This window comes from Hemitrygon akajei, chromosome 24 (genome assembly GCF_048418815.1).
Source record: "Hemitrygon akajei chromosome 24, sHemAka1.3, whole genome shotgun sequence".
Taxonomy (NCBI): Eukaryota; Metazoa; Chordata; class Chondrichthyes; order Myliobatiformes; family Dasyatidae; genus Hemitrygon; species Hemitrygon akajei.
The window spans coordinates 10,713,633-10,737,463 of NC_133147.1; the positions used below are offsets into that span (position 1 = coordinate 10,713,633).

Below are 23,831 nucleotides of genomic sequence, written 5' to 3' on the forward strand. Positions count from 1 at the left end.
GTGAGGTATTGCACTCTGGGAGGGCAACGCAGAGCAGGACTTAACACGGTAAGTGATAGGGCATTGAGGAGTGCTGTAGAACAGAGGGAACCTTGAGAGTGGCAAACCCAATTTATTGATCATTGATTGGATTAATACGGCCAAGCGCAATAGAACAATGGCAGCTTTTCCGTCACGGCCACGCCCGAAGTTCCAGGCATGCACAGAACAGAACGTGTCATAAAAGAGGAAATATAGAGATTTTAAAAGGGAAACTCAAGAAGGTAGCATTACAACAGCATTACAATGGCAACACCACGTCACCGGTAGGGGGAGGGGATCCTGGGTAAGGGAGTCTAAATCACGAGGCCGGAGAGGGTTTGGAACATAGAACTGTACGCTTCATAATGCTGTGTTGAAATAATTAATAGTAATTAAACCCCCTTCTGCCTACACAAGTCCATATCCCTCCACAAGCAAGAGAAAATCTGCAGTTGCTGGAAATCTGAGCAACCCACACAAGATGCTGGAGGAACTCAGCACCTATGGAAACGAGTACAGTCGATGTTTCGGGACGAGACCCTTCAGCAGGACTGGAGAAAAAGAAGACAAGGAGTAGATTTAAACGGTAGGGGGAGGGGGGAGAGAAACACAAGGCGATAGGTGGAACTTGAAGGGGGAGGGATAAAGTAAAGAGCTGGGAAGTTGATTGGTGAAAGAGATACAGGGCTGGAGAAGGGGGAATCTGACAGGAGAGGACAGAAGGCCATGGAAGAAAGAAAAGGGGGGGAGGAGCATCAGAGGGAGGTGATGGGCAGGCAAGGAGATAAGGTGAGAGACAGAAAAGAGGATGGGGAATGGTGAAGGGCGAGCCATTTCACTGAAGTTCAAGGAATCAATGTTCATGCCATCGGGTTGGAGGCTATCTAGATGGAATACAAGGTGTTGCTCCTCCAACCTAAGTGTGGCCTCATCACGGCAGTAGAGGAGGCCATGGACTGACATGTTGGAATGGGAATGGGAAGTGGAATTAAAATGGGTGGCCACTGGGTGATCTCTCTTTTTCTGGTGAACAGAGCTCGGAGCTCGGCAAAGCGGTCTCCCAATCCAGTCCTGTATCTCTTTCATCAATCAACTTCCCAGCTCCTTACTCCACTCCTTCCCCTCCCGGTTTCACCTATCACCTTGTGTTTCTCTCCACCCTCTCCCCCCCACCCCCCGCCACCTTTTAACCCTTACATACTGTTTGGGTCAAATATGACCCGTTTTGACATTTGACAGCAGTAAAAACACCCTAAAAACACCCATTTTTAGCCAAAAGTTGATGACTTTTCCTAAAGTGACCCAAAATATTTAAAAATTTTATACTTTTGTACAGGTGCTACAAATTTTTGTACATTGAGGCTGTTCCGGGTCAAATTTGACCCATATCTATTGAAATGGATTTTAGATCTCTGAAACATTAATTAAGGATTAATCACCCATTTATTAATGTCAGATAGGCTATTTATACATTCTAAGTAGATCTGTGGTTCAAAATTTGGTATAGACACTTGTTTTGAGGGGATTCTTGGGCCGGGTCAAAATTGACCCTGACCGTACTGTGAAGGTATAGAATATGATCAGTATGCAAGGGTTAACTCTATTCCTCATCTTTTTTTCTCCAGTCCTACTGAAGGGTCTCCACCTGAAATGTCAGCTGTACATTTTTTCATAGATACTGCCTGGCCTGCTGAGTTCCTCCAGCACTTTGTGTGTGTTGCACAGAAGAGGAAGTGTTTGCTGTCTTAAGACAATTTAGGGTAGATAAATCCCCAGCGCTTGACAAGGTGCTGTGAGGCAAGTGCAGAAAATGCAAGACCCTTGCAGAGATATTTCAGAATCAGAATCAGGTTTATTATCACCTGCATGTGATGTGAAATTTCTTAACTTTGCACCAGTAGTTCAATGCAATACATAATCTAGCAGACAGAGAGAAAAATAATAAATAAAATAAAACATAATAATAAATAAACACGTAAATCAATTATGTATATTGAATAGATTTTAACTGTGTATTAAAAAAAAGTGAGGTAGTGTCCAAAGCTTCAATGTCCATTTGAGAATCGGATGGCAGAGGGGAAGAAGCTGTTCCTGAATCGCTGAGTGTGTGCCTTCAGGCTTCTGTATCTCCTACCTGATGGTAACAGAGAGAAAAGGGCATGCCTGGAGGTCCTTAATAACAGACGCTGCCTTTCTGAGACACCGCTCCCTAAAGATGTCCTGGGTACTTTGTAGGCTAGTGCCCAAGAATGGAGCTGACTAAATTTACAACCTTCTGCAGCTTCTTTCAGTCCTGTACAGTAGCCCCTCCATACCAAACAGTGATGCAGCCTGTCAGAATGCTCTCCACGGTACAACTATAGAAGTTTTTGAGTGTATTTGTTGACATGCCAAATCTCTTCAAACTCCTAATAAAGTATAGCTGCTGTCTTGCCTTCTTTATAACTACATCAATATGTTGGGACCAGGTTAGATCCTCAGAGATCTTGACACCCAGGAACTTGAAACTGCTCACTCTCTCCACTTCTGATCCCTCTATGAGGATTGGTATGTGTTCCTTTATCTTACCCTTCCTGAAGTCCACAATCAGCTCTTTCGTCTTACTGATGTTGAGTGCCAGGTTGTTGCTGCGGCACCACTCCACTAGTTGGCATATCTCACTCCTGTACACCCTCTCGTCACCACCTGAAATTCTGCCAACAATGGTTGCATCATCAGCAAATTTATAGATGGTATTTGAGCTATGCCTAGCCACACAGTCATGTGTATATAGAGAGTAGAGCAGCGGGCTAAGCACACACCCCTGAGGTGCGCCAGTGTTAACCATCAGCGAGGAGGATATGTTATCACCAATCCGCACAGATTGTGATCTTCTGGTTAGGAGGTCAAGGATCCAATTGCAGAGGGAGGTACAGAGGCCCAGGCTCTGCAAACTCTCAATCAGGATTGTGGGAATGATGGTATTAAATGCTGAGCTATGGTCGATGACGTAGGTGCTTGAGTTGTCTAAGTGGTCTAAAGACGTGTGGAGAGCCATTGAGATTGCATCTGCCATTGACCTATTGTGGCAATAGGCAAATTGCAATGGGTCCAGGTCCTTGCTGAGGCAGGAGTTCAGTCTAGTCATAACCAACCTCTCAAAGCATTTCATCACTGTCGATGTGAGTGCTACTGGGCGATAGTCATTAAGGCAGCTCATATTATTCTTCTTGGGCACTGGTATAATTGGTGCCTTTTTGAAGCAAGTGGGAACTTCTGCCCACAGCAGTGAGAGGTTGAAAATGTCCTTGAATACTCCTGCTAGTTGGTTGGCACAAGTTTTCAGAGCCTTACCAGGTACTCCATCGAGACCTTTTGCCTTGCGAGGGTTCACTCTCTTTAAAGACATTCTAACATTGGCCTCTGAGATGGAGATCACAGGGTCATCGGGTGTAGTAGGGATCTTCACAGCTGTAGTTGTGTTCTCCCTCTCAAAGCGTGCATAGAAGGCGTTGAGTTCATCTGGTAGTGAAGCATCGCTGCCATTCATGCTATTGGGTTTCACTTTGTAGGAAGTAATGTCTTGCAGACCCTGCCAGAGTTGCCGTGCATCTGATATCACCTCCAACCTTGTTTGAAATTGTCTCTTCATCCTTGAAATTGTCTCGTCACCCTTGAAATAGCCCTCCGCTAATGATACCCGGTTTTCTGGTACAGGCCTGGGTTGCCTGACCTGAACGCCACAGATCTAGTCTCCAGTAGACGATGTACCTGCTGGTTCATCCACGGCTTTTGTTTGGGAATGTACAGTTAGGCACACACTCATCCACACAGGTTTTAATGAAGTTGGTAACAACTGCAGCATACTCATCCAGATTCAAAGATGAATCCCTGAATACAGTCCAGTCCACTGACTTAAAACACCCTTAGCCATGGGTGAGCTGCCAGAGGATTGGAGAATAGCTAATGTTGTTCCGTTGTTTAAGGAAGGCTCTGAGACCAAGCCAGAAGATTATAGACTAGTGATCCTGATATCAGTCATGGGTAAGTTAATGAAAGGTATTCTAAGGGACCAGATATTTATGCATTTAGATAGACAGGGACTGATTAGGGATAGTCAGCATGGCTTTGTGCGTGGTAGGTCACGTCTAACCAATCTTATTGAGTTTTTCAAGGAAGTTACCAGGAAAGTTGATGAAGACAAGGCAGTCGATGTTGTCTACGTGGACTTTAGCAAGGCATTTGACAAGGTCCTGCATGGAAGGTTGGTATTCAAGATGAGATAGTAGATTGGATTAGACATTGGTTTTGTGGGAGAAGCCAGAGAGAGGTAGTAGACGGTTGCCTCTCTGACTGGAGGCCCGTGACTAATGGAGTGCCACAGGGATCAGTGCTGGGTCTGTTATTGTTTGCCATCTATATCAATGATCTGGATGATGATGTGGTTAACTAGATCAGCAAATTTTCGGATGACACCAAGATTGGGGGTGTAGTGGACAGTGAGGAAGGCTATCAGAGCTTGCAGCAGGATCTGAGCCAGCTGGAAAAATGGGCTGAAAATTGGCAGAAGGAGTTTAATGCCAACAGGTGTGAGGTGGTACGCTTTGGGAGGACAAGCCAGGCTGGGAATGTTTTTTGGGAACACGAGATGGAATTTCTTCACTCACAGGGTGGTGAAAGTGTGGAATGAGCTGCCAGGAGAAGTGGCGGATGTGGGTTCGATTTCAAACATTTAGGAGAAATTTGGATAGGTACATGGATGAGAAGGGTATGGCGGGCTATAGTCCGGAGGTAGGTTACTCGCTTGGCATGGACTAGATGGGTCGAAGCGCCTGCTTCTGTGCAGTAGCACTCTGTGACTCTCTGACTCTGTGTGACATGCCCTCTTTTTATAATACTCATCGGGAAGGGGGTACAGGAGTTTAAAGTCCCACACTCAACAATTTACAAACAGTTTCTTCCTCTCTGTCATCAGATTTCTGAATGGTCCATGAACCAACGAACACTACTTCGACACTCCTTTTTGTTTGCACTTCTGTAATTTTTTTGGCCTTGCACTTGACCGCATCCGCAAACAACAAATTTCACACGATGTAAGTTAGCGAAAGTAAATCTGATTCTGGTGCTGAATTAGGCACGCGACAGAGAGCCACCTTGCCAAGTTGTCATCATTCCACACCATGAGCCTCCAGGAGATTCTCTGTATTTTCTGGCCAAGAAAGATCTCTAACCGCGCCCTGCTCCTCGGTGTCACCAAGAGGACCTGGCCACAATCATCGTGAGGGAATGAAGGAGACGGACTGGGCACGTGATGAGAAGAGAGGGCAACTCCATCATCAAGCCAGCGCTTGAGACTCAGGGTTTAATACCACCGGCATATGTCGTGAAATTTCTTAACTTCGCGGCTGCAGTACGATGCAATATGTGATAATAGAGAAAATACATAAGTAAGTCAATTACAGCAAGTATATGTGTGAATTAAATAGTTAAATTAAAAATACGGAAATAATAAAAAGAAAGTAAGGTGGTGTCCAAGGGTTCAATGTCCATTTAGGAATCGGATGCCAGAAGGGAAGAAGCTGTTCCTGAATCGCTGAGTGCGTGTCTTCAGGCTTCTGTACCTCCTTCCTGGTGGTAACAATGAGAAGAGGGCATTCCTGGGTGATGGAGGTCCTTAGTAGTAGACACAGCCTTTCTGAGGCCTCGCTCCTTAAAGCTGTCCTGGATACTACGGAGGCTAGCGCCCGTGCTAGAGCTGACTAAGCTTACAACTTTCCGCAGCTTCTTTCAATCCTGTGCAGTAACAACCCCTACCCCCTCACTCCCCATATCAGACAGTGACAGCCTGTCAGATTGCTCTCCGTAGTAAATGTGTAGAAGTGTTTTAGGTGACAATCCAAATCTCCTCAACCTGCTAATGATATTAATGATGATGATAATAATAATAATAATAATAATAATAATAATAATAATAATAATAATAGCCACTATTTTGCCTTCTTTGTAGCTGCATCAATGTGTTGGGACCAGGTTAGATTCCTATCACCTCTCATGTCCTCTTCTAGCTGCCTATCACCCCTCATGACTCTGCCTTCTTCTACTACCCATAGTGCTTTCCCCTTAGATTCCTTCTTCACCTCTCCTGCCTATCCCCTCCCTACTTCCCCTCCCCCACCCCTTGATCTTTCCTCTGATTGGTTTTCCACCCTCCCCCCACCTTCTTTATGGGGCTCCTGCCCCCTCCTTCTTTAGTCCTGACGAAGAGTCTCGACCCGAAACGTTGACTGCTCCTTTCAACGGATGCTGCCCGACCTGCTGAGTTCATCCAGCTTTTTTGTACGTCTGGATTCTCAGAGATCTTGACACCTAGGAATTTAAAATCGCTCACTCTCTCCACTGCTTATCGCTCTGTGAGAATTGGTTCATGTTCCCTCGTCCTATCCTTTCTGAATTCAACTCTTTAGTCTGACTGATGCTGAGTGCCGGGTTGTTGCTGTGACACCACCCAACTAGCTGGTATATCTCCTGTACGCCCTCTCAACTCCATCTGGGATTCTGCCAGCAATGCTTGTATCATCAGCAAATTTATGGACCCTGAAGGGTGGAGAAAACATGACTGACCAAAGACAACTTGGCACTGTATTGCAGAGGCAGAAACAAACACCCCAAGCCATACTTGGGGCACAATAGGTTGAAAGTGTACAGAGAAAATTTACTAGGATGTTGCTAGGTCTGGAGACCTGAGTTATAAAGAAAGATTGAATAGGATTAGGACTTTATTCCTTAGAATGTAGAAGATTGAGAGGAGACGTGATTGAGGTATACAAAATTATGAGGAGCATAGACAGGGGAAATGCAAGCAGGTTTTTTCCACGGAGGTTTGATGGGACTACAACGAGAGGTCATGGCTTAAGGGTGAAAGGTGAAATGTAGAAGATTGGAAGATTAAGGGGAACATGAGGGGAAACAGAGGGTGGTGAGAGTGTGGAACGAGCTGCCAGCACAAGTGGTGCGTGCAAGCTCTATTTCAACATTTAAGAGAAGTTTGGATCGGTACGTGGATGGTAGAGGAATGGAAGGCTGTGGTCCTGGTGCAGGTTGATGGGAGTGGGCAGTTTAAATGGGTTTGACATGGACTAGATGGGCTGAAGGGCCTGTTTCTGTGTTGTACTTTTCTATGACTCTAACAGAGAAGATAGCAAAGGACATACAGAGATAAAGGTCCTTTCTTGCTGCCCTAAACGCCAATGGCGTAATGGGCAGTGAGTAAGGAAGGTTGAACTTTCTCCTACCATTCATTTGATTTCACTTTATTGATGCTAAGACCCTGAATAAATTGGGCATAGTGTAAATTGTTTGGTCAGTTATCATAAAATAGCCCATGCATACAATTTATCAGGAGACAACTCAACTTTGACCCTGTCCTGGCAGTAATTATAATTTGCTTCCAAAGTTAGTTTGATCAATTTAAATCTACCAATGCTACTCTTCAGTGTGTTGAACGTAAGGGGCAGGGGACTGAAGTGTTGCAGGAGACCGGAACATCGGGACAGCGGCGTACGCTATACTGTCGAAATAAGCGACTCTGTGACTGCAACATCGCAACGGTGAGCTGTTAGCCTCCCCTCTCGCTGTGGCAGGAACGATACCCCTCTCCCCCTCGTTACTGAGAGAGAGAGAGCTTGTTGAACTGATGGGATGGATAGTGATTTTTGATGGTCTCTTTTGGGGGCTTCGCTGTTCCTTGCATGGCGGGTTGTGCGGGGCTGGTGCTTTCTGCTGAGGCAAGTCGGGGGAGGGTTGACGGTTTGCTGCTGCTTGTGTACGGGAGGGGGGCTTCTAACATTTTTCTGTATTTATTCTTTGGGGGTTTTTCTTCCGTTTCTTGATGTCTGTGAAGAGTAAGAATTTCAAGTTGTATACTGTATACATTCTCTGATATTAAATGGAATCACTTTAAAAGTTCTGCTTCACCATAGCCTTTTGCAGAACAGGAGAATCGTCCAAACAGCCTTACCGAGTTACAGACACCTACCTATATCCATTACCCTTTAAGTGTGAAATGTGCAAAGATTACAGAGGGGGGCTGGATTTTTGCACCCGTGTCCTTTCGCGTTTATTACTGGTTATTTTTTGCTCCCAGCTTGAAGCTGACGTTCTGCATACTTGTTGAACGTACAATGTGCCAAGTGCAGGCTGGAATGACTCACGAGGTATTGGGTTTCACTCCACCTGTTGAATGGGCGGCGGGTAGTTGTGTACAACGCCTCACAATCCCCGGGCCCAGACCGACCCACCAAGAAATGACCTAATTCCTGGAGTTCACTTGGTCATAGTTTTTTCACAGACCTGCTTCAATGAGGCAACTATTCATTGGCGCTTATTATGCAGACAATTAGGCTTGTATTGCTGTCAGAGAAAAGCAGCACCCCCGAAGGCAAACACACCACAGCTGGCCTCAGACCCACCGGACAGGCTTGACAAATGAGCTTTCCCGCGGCCAAGTTATTCAACAACAAAATGTACCAGTCATTAGAACATTCAAATCCAGGAACACAGTGTGCCGCACCGTGTCCCTGGCTTTCTTCCGACGGAAAGGCAGAAGCAAGTTTCAAATCTGCGAATAGCCGTGGGTTTAAGTAAGAATTTGCCAAATTGCCGCAAGAAGGAGGCTTTGCACAGGGAGCTGCAGACGAAAACAGCGCAAGTGCGCGTTAGTTCTTATGTAAATCTTGCGACCACAACTAAATGATTTGGGCTTTGCTTCTGCTTTTAACTTTTCCTGGCATTCCTGCCCCCCCACGCCCCACTGAAGACAAATATCCCAGTGATTTCTGGTTCCGGGCTAGTGCTCGGTAACTTGTGCTAGAGCAAATTTAACATTCTGCAGAAAATCCACAATCACGCACCTTTGGAGGGCAAATCAGGGTAGGACTAACACCGTAAGTGAGTGCAGTAGGACAGAGGGATCGAGGATTGCAGATCTATAATTCCTTGAGAGTGGCCTCACAGGTAGATAAGGTCATAAAGAAAGTTTTTGACACATTATCCTTCATAAATCATATTGAATTCTATCTGTGAAAATTCTCCTTTTTAAAGACCTCAAACTATTTCTTTTTGGCCTTTCATGTTCCCGCTGGCTTCCAGCAATAGACTCTACTCAATCACAAACACATCTTCTTGCCCTGAAACCATGGAAATTATTTTTCCACAATTGCCTATTCATTTCTGAAAGTGCTGATTGAAGGAGACATGACAGTGGCTATATTTCATTAGGAGTTTAAAGAGAGTTGGTTTGTCACCAAAAACACTCACAAATTTCAACAGATGTACCCTAGAGTGCATTCTGACTGGCTGCATCACCGTCTGGTACGGGGGTGGGGGGGGAGCGGCTACAGCACAGGGTCAAAATAAGCTGCAGAGAGTTGTAAACTCAGTCAGCTCCATCATGGGCACTAGCCTCTGGAATAACCAGGACATCTTCAAGGAGCGATGCCTCAAAAAGGCGGCATCCCCCGTCACTCAAGACATGCCCTCTTCTCATTGCTACCATCAGGGAGGAGGTACAGGAGCCTGAAGACCCCTCTTCTCATTACTACCATCAGGGAGGAGGTACAGGAGCCTGAAGACCCCTCTTCTCATTACTACCATCAGGGAGGAGGTACAGGAGCCTGAAGACCCCTCTTCTCATTACTACCATCAGGGAGGAGGTACAGGAGCCTGAAGACCCCTCTTCTCATTACTACCATCAGGGAGGAGGTACAGGAGCCTGAAGACCCCTCTTCTCATTACTACCATCAGGGAGGAGGTACAGGAGCCTGAAGACCCCGCTTCTCATTACTACCATCAGGAAGGAGGTGCAGGAGTCTGAAGGCCCCTCTTCTCATTACTACCATCAGGGAGGAGGTACAGGAGTCTGAAGGCACACACTCAATGATTCCGGAACAGCTTCTCCCCCTCTGCCATCCGATTTCTGAATGGGCATTGAACCCATGAACACTACCTCACTACTTTTGAAATTACTTTAAATACTTTAAATGACTTATTTAATTTAACTATTTAATATCTATAAATATATATATACTGGACTTCATATTTTTTCTCTATTATTACATATTGCATTATACTACTGCCACAAAGACAGCAAATTTCACAACATATGCCAGTGATATTAATCCTGAGCAACACACACAAAATGCTGGAGGAACTCAGCAGGTCAGGCAGCATCTACGGAAAATAATAAACAGTCGACTTTTTGGGCCGAGACCCTTCATCAGGACACTGAAGAAGGGTCTCGGCCCAAAATGTCGACTGTTTACCGCGTTGCCATTGGCACTGCCTGACCGACTGAGTTCCTCCGGTGTTTTGTGTGTTGCTCTGGAGTTCCAGTGTCTGTAGGTTTTCTCATGTTTGTGATGTTAAACCTAATTCATTTCTCATGCAACACCATCTAGATCACCACGCACTATATAAAGACATATCTCCTTCACAGTCCCTCCTCAGTCGAGTACTTTTAATATATGTCCTCAGGGCCCTGGTGGAAACAGTATCCCGATCTCGGAGAAACTACCCTGGGCCTAACACATTGATGCAATCTTGCAGAAAGCACCCCACTGGCTCTACTTCATTAGGAGTTTCGGGAGATTTGGAATGCCAAAGGTGAAGGACTTCTGTGAATTTCCACAGATGTACAGTGGAAGTCACCTTGCCTTGTACATAACTCAACCAGCTCCACCATGCGGACAACTCTCCCCACCCTCAAGGACATTGTCAAGCGGTGGTGGCTCAAGAAGTCTGTACCCATCACGAGGGACCCCCAGCATTTTAAGCATGCCCTCTTCTCACCGCTACCGTTGCAGAACAGGCGCAGGAGCCTGAAGACCAACACTCAATGATTTAAGGACAGTTCCTCCCCCTCCACTCCAAACAGGTCATGAACCCATCACCTCACCTCATAATTCTTCTGTTTGCACTACCTACTTAGTTTTGAAATGTAGAGCAACTTTATATCTTGCTGTCACATTACAGCAAATGTCATGTCTTATCAGGCAGTGATAATAAATCTTATTCTGATTTTGAATTTGTCATGATAATGTCCAGCAAATTCCCTCCTCCTTTTCCAGGGAGGAGATTCCCAACTTTTCCAGTCTAACGTGGTAGCCGAAATCTCTCAAGTCTGGAACTACACCCTCTCTAAGACCTTCACATCCTCCTTAGACCGGGAAGACCGAAATTCCATTCATGACCTGGCCACTGGCTTTCAGAAGTTCTGCACAGCTTGCCTGGCTTAGCATTCCACATTTCCGTTCAGGAAGCTCAATCTTCCCAGACCTTTCCCAGCCACACTCTAAATATGCCCAGAAAGCATCAAATACTTATGCAGGCATGTACCCAAGTCCCCCTGTCCCTGTGTGCTCACAAAATCACATCCTGAATGTTCAGAGTTATATCCTAAAAATAGATGACATCTTGCACAAAGTAAAGATTTATTTGTCCCATGTAAATTGGTCTGAATTGAATTGTCTTCATTTCTTACATCCTTCACATACGTGAGGAGTAAAAATCTTTACATTATGTCTCCATCTAAATGTGCCATGTGCAATCATAGTAATTTATATTAATTTATGATAAATAGAACAGTCAATGTAACATAGAAATACACTCAAGTCAGCGTGAGTTAATCAGTCTGATGGCCTGGCGGAAGAGGCTGTCCTGGAGCCTGCTGGTCCTGGCTTTTATGCTGCGGTACCGTTTCCCGGATGGTAACAGCTGAAATAGGCCATGGTTGGGGTGGCTCGGATCCCCAATGATCCTTCAGGCCCTTTCTCACACCTGTCTATGTAAGTGTCCGGAATCATGGGAAGTTCACAACTACAGATGCGCTGGGCTGTCGGCACCACTCTCTGCAGAGTCCTGCGATTGAGGGAGGTACAGTTCCCATACCAGGCAGTGATGCAGCCAGTCAGGATGCTCTCGATTGTTCCCCTGTAGAAAATTCTTAGGATCTGGGGGCCCATACCAAACTTCCTCAACCGTCTGAGGTGAGAGAAGCGCTGCTGTGCCTTTTTCACCACACGACTGGTACATGGGATGCTTTGATACATGAAACACACAGTGAGATATGTCATTTGTGTCAACGACCATCACTGTCGAAGGATGTGCTGGGGACAGCCCGCAAGTGTTGCCCTGCTCCCAGCACCACCATAGCAAGCCCACAACTTACTAACCCTAACCTATATGTCTTTGGATTGTTGGAGGAAACTAAAACGCCCAGGGAAGCCCACACGGTCACAGGCAGAACGTGCATACTCCTCCCAGGCAGCAACAGGAATCAAAAGTTATCATCAAAGTACATATATATCATATATGTTCATGGGTTCAATGTCCATTCAGAAATCGGATGGCAGAGGGGAGGAAGCTGTTCCTGAATCATTGAGTCTGTGCCTTCAGGCTTCTGTACCTCCTCCCTGATGGTAGTAATGAGAAGAGGGGTCTTCAGGCTCCTGTACCTCCTCCCTGATGGTAGTGATGAGAAGAGGGGTCTTCAGGCTCCTGTACCTCCTCCCTGATGGTAACAATGAGAAGAGGGGTCTTCAGGCTCCTGTACCTCCTCCCTGATGGTAACAATGAGAAAAGGGGTCTTCAGGCTCCTGTACCTCCTCCCTGATGGTAGTAATGAGAAGAGGGCATGTCCTCGGTGATGAGGGTCTTTAATGATGCATGCTGCCTTTTTGAGGCACTGCTCCTTCAAGGTGTCATGGGCAGACTAGTGCCTATGATGGAGCTGACTCAGTTTGCAACTCTCCGCGGCTTATTTTGATCCTGTACAGTAGCACACTCTCCTCCCCCACCTCCCCCCATACCAGACGGTGAGGCAGCCAGTTAGAACGCTCTCCACGGTACATCTGCAGAAATCTGAGAGTTTTTCTGGTGACGTACCAAATCTGCTCAAACTCCGAGTGAAATATAGCCGCTGTCGAGCCTTTTCTGTAGTTGCAGTGATATAATGGGCCCAGGATAGATCCTCAGAGATGTTGACACTCGGGAACTCGAAATTGCTCACCCTCTCCACTTCTCATTCCTCCATGAGGACTGGTGTGTGTTTCCTTGTCTTACCCTGAAATATGTTCTATTTTGACAGCAGTACAGTGCAATACATACAAAATACTATAAATTGCACTAAAAAGAAGTATATCCATTTATGAACAAAGTATATATATATATATACTTTGAATAAGAAGTATATATATTTATATGAACAAAGGGACCTTGGGGTTCAAATCCATACATCCCTCAAGGTCGCTGCACAGGTTGATAGGGTAGTTAAGAAGGCCTAAGGGATGTTAGGCTTCATTAACAGGGGGATTGAGTTCAAGAGTAGAGAGGTCATGTTGCAACTCTACAAATCTCTGGTGAGACCGCACTTAGAGTATTGTGTTCAATTCTGGTCACCTCATTATAGGAAGGATGTGGAAGCTATGGAGAGGGTGCAGAGGAGATTTACCAGGACGTTGCCTGGACTGGAGAACAAGTCATATGAAGCAAGGTTAGCAGAGCTGGGACTTTCCTCTTTAGAGCGTAGAAGAATGAGAGGGGACTTGATAGAGGTCTACAAGATTATGAGAGGCATAGATAGGGTGGATAGTCAGTACCCGTTTCCCAGGGCACCAATAGCAAACACCTGAGGACATATGTACAAAATTAAGGGAGGGAAGTTTAGGGGAGACATCAGGGGTAAGGTTTTTACACTGAGGGTTGTGAGTGCCTGGAATCACTTGCCAGGGATGGTGGTGGAGGCTAAAACATTAGGGGTATTTAAGAGCCTCTTGGACAGGAACATGGATGAAAGAAAAATGGAGGGTTATGGGGTAATGTGGGTGTAGTACTTTTTTAAAGGATTATATGGGTCAGCACAACATGGAGGGCTGAAGGGCCTGTATTGTGCTGTAGTGTCTATGGTTCTATATATATAAATTTTAATTAAATATGTATTGCAAAAATAGTGAGGGATGGGTTCACTTTCCATTCAGAAATCTGATGGCAGAGGGGGAAGAAGCTGTTTCTAAAATGTTGACTGTGTGTCTTCAGGCTCCTTTACCACCTCTCTGGTGGTAGCAATGAGAAGAGAGTACGTCCTGGGTGTTGGGGGTCCTTAATGATGGATGCCACATTTCATGGATGCAGTCTTATATTGGATAGATTTCAATGGAATATTTAACTGTAGTCTAATTGGAGATTTAAAAATTTTGATTATGCAACACAAGTCACCTCACGGCTCAATTAACACAGGCGTAACTCCTTCAGATCCTTCGGGAATGAGTTAAGACAGCTAACCAATCAGGCAAGACCCATTGTACCCTGGCACGACGGTAATCAGGATAGACCCAGAGGATGAGTTGCTCACACCAGTTGGACATTGGCATGTCTCACGCCTGCCTTAGACAGCTCATGGGATCAGCGGGCCGCTGTTGAAATGGTGTTAACGGGCAGTGAAGGCGTACCGAGGCGCAATGTCAGGACATCTCGTGCGTGGGAAAGCACTGTGAGCCTCAGGGGAGAGAACAGCAAGTTCTCTGAATCACTGAAAAATAAATCCCTCTGTGTGCCTGGGGTATAACATTTCAAAATTGGGCTTGTGTTGTCTAGCCACAACAAGGCTGGGACTGAAATGTTCTAGACCTGTTATATCACAGTTGCAGGGGCTACATGTGATTAGCTAACAAAGGAAAATCCACTTCTGGCATAACTCTGGGAATTAAAGGTCGCTTCAGAAAGATGCAGATGTCTTCTTCAATTATTCATGGGGTGTAGGTGCATCTGCCAAGAGCTTATTACCCATCCCTAATGGATCTGAAGAAGGTCATCATCATCATTATGTGCCGTGTCGTATGACATCATCATTATGTGCCTTGTCATACAATGTGGGCGATCATGGTCTTTCCATGACCATTGCTGTTTTCGGCAAATTTTCCCACAGAAGTGGTTTGCCATTTTTACAAGACGGGTGACCCCAGCCATTATCGATACTCTTCAGAGATTGTCTGCCCGGCGTCAGTGGTCACATAACCAGGACTTGTGATGTTCACCGGCTGCTCATACGACCGTCCACCACCTGCTCCCATGGTTTCACGTGACCCTGACTAGGGGGTGGTTTAAGCTGGTCATAGAACCATAGAAAAGTACAGCACAGAAACAGGCCCTTTGGCCCATCTAGTCCATGCTGAACCATTTAAACTGCCTACTCCCATCGACCTGTACCTGGACCATAGCCCTCCATATCCTGACCATCCATGTACCTAAGGGGCTACGCCTTGCCTAAGGGTGCCCTGCAGCGTAATGGAGGGATGGAACACCTTACACCTACTTTAGTGGAGACAAATCTCCTCCCCACCACCCATCACACTACAGATATTAATAGCCGATAGAATCTCCACGTTAAAGGCCAGTAATACTCCAGAATTTTTAAAGTAGCTAACAAATAGTAAATGTCACCCTAGATTCCTTTGTTTGAATCTTTATCTTGCCACGGTAAGCCAACAATCCCCTGCTGTGCAAGGGCAAACTATACTGTTGAAGGACCTTACTGCACAGGACCGAAGTAAGCTGCACAGAGTTGTAAGCTTAGTCAGCTCCTTCATGGGCACCAGCCTCCACAGTGTCCAGTGTCCAGGACATCTTCATGGAGCGATGCCTCAAAAGGCGGCATCCATCATTAAGAACCCTCACCACCCAGGACCTGCCCTCTCTCATTGCTACCATCAGGGAGGAGATACAGGAGCCCGAAGGCACACACTCAGTGATTCAGGAACTGAGTCTTCCACTCTGCCATCAATTTTCTGAATAGACGTTGAACCCATGAACACCACCTCACTACTTTTTTCTAATTTCTATTTTTGCACTACTTATTTAACTATTTTATATAGAGAGATACTTAGTGTAAATCATGCTTTTTTATTAATATGTATTGCATTGTACTGCTACCGCAAAGACAACAAATTTCACGACGTACGTCGGTGATTCTGGTTCTGACACCCTGTCCTGGTTTGCCCTCCCAAAGAACAACATGTTACACTTGTTTTGCATTAAATTCCACCTGCCATTTGTCAGCCCAGATTTTCCGTTTAATTTTCCCATTGGACCTCACCTTTCCAGCTGGTGGAGTGTGTGGTTAACTAATACACGGCCATGTCATTTAGTAATGCGAATAAGCAGCACAGTAGCAAATTCTATTACATTGCCAGCAACCCAGGTTCAATACCGCCACTCTCTCTAAGAAAGTTTGTCCGTTCTCCCCGTGACTGCCTGGGATCCTGCTGGTGCTCCAGTTTCTTCCCTCACGCCAAAGGCCGAGGGTTAGTAGGCCGATTGGTCACATGGGCACAATTGTTTCATTGGACCATAGGGCCTGTCAGCATGCTGGAACTCTAAGTTAGCAGTCCAGAGTGCTATTACGAGGGGTGATTGATAAGTTCATAGAAGGAGATGAGTTATTAACTTCAAACTTTCTGCATTTTCACTCAAAGAGTAGACCTGCGCATGCATGTAACGAGAGCTGTATAACTCATCTCCTTCTACCTTAGGCCACGAACTTATCAATTACCCCATGCTGTGGACCACTTCAGGAGGTCCAAGACGCTGACTTCTACAAAGAAGGGGTCCATATGCTCCATGACCACTGGACTAAGTGTGTAAATGTAGGAGGGGACTATGTTGAAAAATAAATGTGCTAGGTTTTCTAAAACTGACTCCTTCTACCTTAGGCCACAAACTTATCAATCACCCCTCGTATGTATCGTCAGCATGAGTCAGAGTGGCTTCGTCAGTAACTCCTTTCCATGTAACCTCAAATGCAAAGAGTGCTCTTTGCTTGAAGCGATATCCTGCAGCTGAGACACAGATTCTGCCTGATCGCCGGAACTATCACTGGATCACAAAGGTTAAATCAGTGGTGGCTGGTGGTGTCGTGGTACTTTCACTGGGCTTTGAGGTGAGTAGTGCCAGGTTCGAATCTGGCCGGCTCCTTGCACGTTTCCCACCTGTGCTGGGTTAGGCTTCGAGCTAGCAACTTGGCCTCGTAAAAAACAGACAAAAGTGCCAAAGGAATGGCGAGGTTGCTGCCCGACGGGCCAGAGAAGAACAACAATAACTCAGAGGTAAGGAAAGCAAATCCAGTGTTAACATCCATTTCAAGAGTATTAGAATATAGGCAGAATTAGACCATTTGGCCCATCGAGTCTGCTCCGCCATTTCATCATGGCCGATCCATTTTCCCTCTCAGCCCCAGTCTCCTGCCTTCTCTCTCATATCCTGTGAAAGCAAAGGATGTAGGCCGAGGCTTTATAAGGCAATGGCCAGACGGCACTTGGAGTATTGTGAGCAGTTCTGCACGCCTGACCAAAGAAAAGGCGTGCTGGCATTGGAGGGAGTGCGGAGGGAATTGATGAATACCATTCCAGGAATGAAAGGGTTAATGCATGAGGCTCTGAGCCTGTGCTTGCTGGAATCTGGAAGACTGAGAGGGGATCTCATTGAAAACTCGTGAAAAGTCAAAGGCCTAGAAAGAGTGGATATGGAGAGGTTGTTTCCTTTGGTGGGGAGTCCAGGACCAGAGGGCACAGCTTCAGAATAGAAAGCGGTCCCTTCAGAAAAGAGATGAGGAGGAATTTCTTTAGCCTCAGGGCAGTGAATCTGTGGCATTCATTGCTGCAAGTGGCTGTCACTGGGTGCATTTAAACCAGAGGTTGATGGGTTCTTGATTAGTCTGGGTGTCAAAGGTTACAGGGAGATGGCAGGAGAATGGGGTTGAGAGGAATAATAAGTCAGTCATGGGGAATTGTGGAGCAGACTTGATGGGCTGAATGGCCTACTGCTCCTGTGCATTATGGTCTTATTTTAACAATAATAGAATGTATTCCAATGATCAGGCATGAAATTTCACCAGTAGTTTGAAAGCAATTCCTAATGGACTTCACCTCCATAACAACATAATCTGTAGCTTAATGTACGTAACTAATTGGATGTCAGATACAAGGGGACACTAGGTGTGCTAAAGAGGCCATTGTACACATATACCTTTCTGCATCCAAGAGGTTAAATGGAGCAGTCCTTATCTCCATATATTCTGTGCTTAACAAATAAATAAAACCTCCACCTTGTGAAGGAAACATGTGTGCAAACTATTTTGCAATGAAACCTCGAGATAAAACACGGCTCTTGCTTGAAAGAGTGAGAGAGGGCCCGTCTGAGATACCAGAATGCTGGGTTATGGACTGTAGTTTTTGATGGACTGAAGGCCAATGTCACTTTGGGGGCTTTTGTTATTGCCTGCGTGGTTGGCGGAGGTGCTTCAGCTGGTGAAAGTGTGGGGAGGGGGAGGGGGGAGGGGGGGCTTTGGGATTCTGATGTTACTATCATTCATTCTTTGGGGTCTTTGTTTTGTGGATGTCTGTGAAGAGTAAGAATTTCAAGTTGAACACTATATACTATACAAGTTTCCATCGAACTCAATGTGTAAGTTTGCTGATGACACCACAATTGTAGGCCGTATCTTGGGTAATGATAAGTCTGAGTACAGAGAGGAAATTAAGAACCTGGTGGCATGGTGCGAAGACAATAACCTATCCCTCAATGTCAGCAAGACGAAGGAATTGGTTGTTGACTTCAGAAGGAGTAGCGGACCGCACGACCCCATCTATATCGGTGGTGCGCAGGTGGAACAAGTCAAAAGCTTTAAGTTCCTCGGGGTGAATATCACAAATGACCTGACTTGGTCTAAGCCCACCAGCGCCTTTACTTCCTGAGAAAGCTGAAGAAATTTGTCCTGTCCCTAAAACCCTCACTGATTTTTATAGATGCACCGTAGAAAGCATTCTTCTAGGGTGCATCACAACCTGGAATGGAAGTTGTCCTGTCCAAGATTGGAAGAAGCTGCAGAAGATCGTGAACATAGCTCAGCACATCACATAAACCAATCTTCCATCCTTGGACTCACTTTACACCACACGCTGTCGGAGCAGTGCTGCCAGGATAATCAAGGACACGACCCACCCAGTCAACATACTTTTTGTCCCTCTTCCCTCTGGGAGAAGGTTCAGGAGCTTGAAAATTCGTACGGCCAGATTTGGAAACAGCTTCTTTCCAACTGTGATAAGACTGCTGAACGGATCCTGACCCGGATCTGGGCCGTACCTTCCAAATATCCGGACCTGACTTGCACTACCTTACTTTCCCTTTTCGATTTTCTAATTATGATTTATAATTTAATTTTTTATTATATTTACTTTGATTTGTACTTCAGGGAGCGCGAAGCGCAGAATCAAATATCACTGTGATGATTGTATGCTCTAGTATCAATTGTTTGGTGACAGTAAAGTAAAGTAAGTAAGTAAGTACACATTATTAAATTGAACCATTTGGATTATTTGAAACATCACCAATCCATACCAGGTCTGATACTGGGAAAATTAAATTTAAACCTTTTATAAGGGCTATTAAATATGGTCAACACACCCTGGGACATACAGCTCTTTAGGAATTCAGTCCTTAACATAAAACACTAGGCACACCACATCCTGTCTGGCTCTCCTCTTACCTCTTCTCTTCTCGTCACTTGCCTATCGACTCGCTCTGGTGCCCTTCCTCCTACGATCCACTCTCCCATCCTATCAGATTCCCTCTTCTTCAGCCCTTTACCTTTTCCACCTATCACCTCCCAGCTTCTCATTTCGTCCCCCCCCCTCACCTGGTTTCACCTGCCACCTTCTAGCTTGCCCTCCCACCACCTCCTTATTCAGGCTTCTTCCCCCTTCCTTTCCAGTCCTGGGGAAGGGTCTCGGCCTGAAACATCAGCTCTTTATTCCTCTTCATAGATGCTGCCTGACCTGCCCCGTTTCTCCAGCATTTTGTGAGCGTTTCTCTGGATTTCCAGCATCTGCAGAATCTCTTGTCTTTATAATTACATGCTACAATTATTTTCAGTCCCTTCAGAGGGACGTGACAGAATTGAAGAGAGTGTAGAGGAGGCTTGCAAGGATAAGATTTGAACTTGTGATTTCAAAATCTTTGATTACTGTAACCACAATGAAAATAAAATGAATCTGCAGATACTGGAACTCCCTAAATCTGTAGAATGTTAACGTAACACTATCAGAGTGCCAGCGTTCCGGGTTCAATTCTGCTGATGTCTGTAAGGAGTTTGTAAATTTTCCCCCCAATCACTTGGGTTTCCTCCGGGTGCTCCGGTTTCCTCCCACAGTCCAAAGACCTACAAGTCAGTCAGTTAATTGTTCACGTGTGTATAATTGGGCGGGGTGAGCTCGTTAGTTCAGAAGGGCCTGTTACTGTGCGGTTATCTCTAAATAAATAAATATGCCAGAAACACTCAGCGGGTCAAGCAGCGTCTACGGGGAGAGAAACAGAGAAGTGTGAAAGGGAAAAGACAGATTTGTTCAAATTTGCACAGAGGGTTGAGAATAAATAGATTGGATAAAGAGAATATCTCTGATAAGCAGCCAGTATAATCTAAGACCCCACTCACCTTGGACATTTTCTCTCCCCACCCCCACCCCATCAGGCAGAAGCCTAAAAGCACAGGCCACCAGGCTTAAAGGCAGCTTCCGTCCCATTGTTATAAGACTATTGATAGGATGGATATTTGAGCTCATAATATGATATAAGAGCAGAATTAGGCCATTTGGCCCATCGAGTCTGCTCTGCCATTTCATCACGGCTGATCCATTTCCCTCTCAGCCCCATTCTCTTGCCTTCTCCCCGTATCCCTTCACGCCCTGACTAATCCAGAATCGATCAACCTCTGCCTTAAGTATACATAGAGACTTGGCCTCTGCAAATTCCACACATTCATCACTCTCTAGCTAAATAAATTCCTCCTCATCTCCATTCTAAAAGGGCACCTCTCTAATCTGAGGCTGTGTCCTCTGGTCTTAGACTCCCCCACCACAGGAAATATCCTCTCCACATCCACTCTGTCGAAGCCTTTCAACATTCGATAGGTTTCAATGAAGTCACTGCTCATTCTTCTGAATTCTAGCGAGTAAAGTTTATTGCTTATTTATTATAATTATTTTTATTGTTTTATTGTTTCTTTTCTATTTACTGTGAATGCCCGCAAAAAAATGCATCTCGGAATTGTATATGGTGACATGGATGTACAATGGGAATACATTTACTTTGAACTTTAAAGATTGCTGCCATAGTGGCAGCAAATTGATCCGAAACTCATTTCACTCAGAGGTGTCACTATCTCCCCAGGGGTGATGATGTGATCTCTCCAGGAGATCCACGCAGTGGAGTCACCAATTCACAGCCCACTCTTTGCCAGCTATTAATAAATAAAAGGCAAGAATTCACTGCGACTGTGCACGCAAAGGAGTTTCTGTGTCATCTGGTTCTGCTCAGAGACCTAAATGGCAAATGCGTTCAGCTGTTCTCCACCTTCCCTGTAAACTCGCCTGAGCTGACAATTGAATGCTCGTCTCCATGGGAGCCTGCCTGGCCTTGCTGGTACAGATCTCCAGAGAACGGTAATTAGGGGCAGGAGTGTTTAGCAGCTAGCAACACTCAGGCAGAGGTGCAGCAGATTGCTTAAACCTCAAACAGCTGCTTGAGACAAAATCTTCTCCCTCAGATTGGAATTGGGATAGGATTATTCCTATCACAGAGTGAAAACCTTGTCTTGCACACTGTCTGTACAGATCAGAAGCTATGCTCGTCATGTCTGCGAGCTTCACGCCGATTTGCCCCGCTATATGATGAACTGAGACCGAGGCTTTGGGCCTACTCCAGGCCACTCTGGGATTTTGCTCCATGGACTCAATTTGGTTCGGAATGCTGTTGCTAGCTTTTATTGTTTGCACGATTTGTCTTTTTACCCCTCTTTCTCTGTGCATGGGGTGTTGGTCTTTGTTTTAAATTGGATTCTTAGGTTTCTTGTTCTGTGGCTCCCCCTGAGCAGACAGATCTCAAGGTTGTATAATTTATACATTCTTTGATAATAAATGCACTTTGCATCAGTGTATTGTAGTAGATCAAGGCACAACAGTAACAGAATTCAGAATAAAGGGTAACAGCTACAGAGAAAGAGCAGTGCAAGATCATAATGAGTTAAAGAGTCCATTCCGTCGTACGATGGAACTATTCAATAGCGGAGAAGCAGCTATTGACCCTGTAGTCTTATGATTGTAGGCTGTAATTGCTGGGACTTGAGTCTAACACTATGGAGGTGGTGTGGAATAGATCCTTCCCGCCCTTCGAGTCGTACTGCCCAGCAACCCCCCGATTTAACCCCAGCCTAATCACTGGACAGTTTACATTGACCAATTAACCTACCAACCGGTATGTCTTTAGTCTGTGGGAGCAAACCAGAGCACCGGGAGGAAACCCACACAGTCACGGGGAGAAGGTACAAACTGATTACAGGAATCAGCGGGAATTGAACCCGGACTGCCCGTACTGTAAAGCGCTGGGCTAACCGCTCGGCTACGTGTTCGGCTGTACGCTGTAATTGCCGGACCGGGATTTGAACCCAACACTGTGGAGGTGCTGCTTGTTTGTTTGTCTATCTGTTTATTTATTTATCTGTCAATTTATTGAGGTACAGCTCAGATTAGGCCCTTCCGGCCCTTTGAGTCCCGCCGCCCGGCAATCCCACGACTTAACCCTAGCCTGATCGCGGGACAATTTACAACGACCAACGAACCTACCGACCGGACTGTGGGAGGAAACCGGAGCTCCCGGAGAGAACGCACGCAGTCACAGGGAGAAGGTACAAACCCCTCACAGCAGCAGCGTTGTCCGCTGAGCCAGAGAGTATCAATCCTGCAAGAAAACCATGTCCGCACCAAAGAACCCTGAATTCCCAAAGAAATGTGGAATGTCAGCGCAAGGTAGACTGATTTTCCTGAAGCACTAACCCATGTCTATAACCCGCGAGCCTGCTTTGCACTGCATAGTGCAAAAATCTTAGGTCCATATCTATAGCTAGCGTGCCTACGTCTTGGACAGTGCTGTATTTGTCAGCGTGCGGTGGGGAGCGAGTTTGTAAACTCGACGGGAGCAAAGGGTGTTGGGAATGGAGAGGGTGGAGCGCCGTGGGAGGGGTGCGGGACAGGTGGCAGAGAAGGAGTTCCAGGGGTTGGAGATGGTGCAGGTGCAGACACACCCAGCCCTGAGACACCAGGCAAGGTCATTTGATTTCAAACCATCGGTTTATTGATCATTACAGAATGTCTCTCTGTTGCTCCCTCCCCTCTCCCTTCCCCTTTTCCCAACCATGATTCCCCTCTCCCTGCCCCCTTCCCACTCTCAGTCCACAATAGAGACCCATATCAGAATCAGGTTTATCATCATTCACACCTGTCATGAAATTTGTTTTTTTTATGGCAGCAGTAAAGTACATAATATTACAACAGTACTGTGCAAAAGTCTTAGACACTCTATCCATATATATATATGTGTAGCTCAGACTGTTGCTCACTGAAGGTCATGAGGACGAACATTTTTCTAGCCACTTCCTCCTTCTGAGGCAGTCCTCTGGGATCAAGGATACTCTGCGTCCACTTCTGTGGGTTCTGAGGCAGCGGACGAGGCCGATGTGGGATCTACAAATTCTTCACATATCTGACAGGAGGTACTTTGGGAGCAGGGGCAATTCCCCACCCCCACCCCCCACCACCACTTACACTGACTTTCTGCGCTCCCACAGAATGGAGCCGGGGTCCCAAATTCCCAAGTGCCCATTCTCCATTCAGCCAAGAATTCTCTTCAGCCGTTAGGAGAGGGCTTTTCAAGTCGCATTCAAGTCAAGTTTGTTA

At 45.8% G+C, this 23,831-nt stretch overlaps 1 protein-coding gene across 1 annotated transcript in view; it reads right to left on the reverse strand.

Moving 5' to 3' along the window:
- LOC140715863 (forkhead box protein O3-like) overlaps window positions 1-23,831 on the reverse strand; it is a 230,394-nt gene that overhangs the window by 151,774 nt on the left and 54,789 nt on the right. The window lies entirely within an intron of this gene.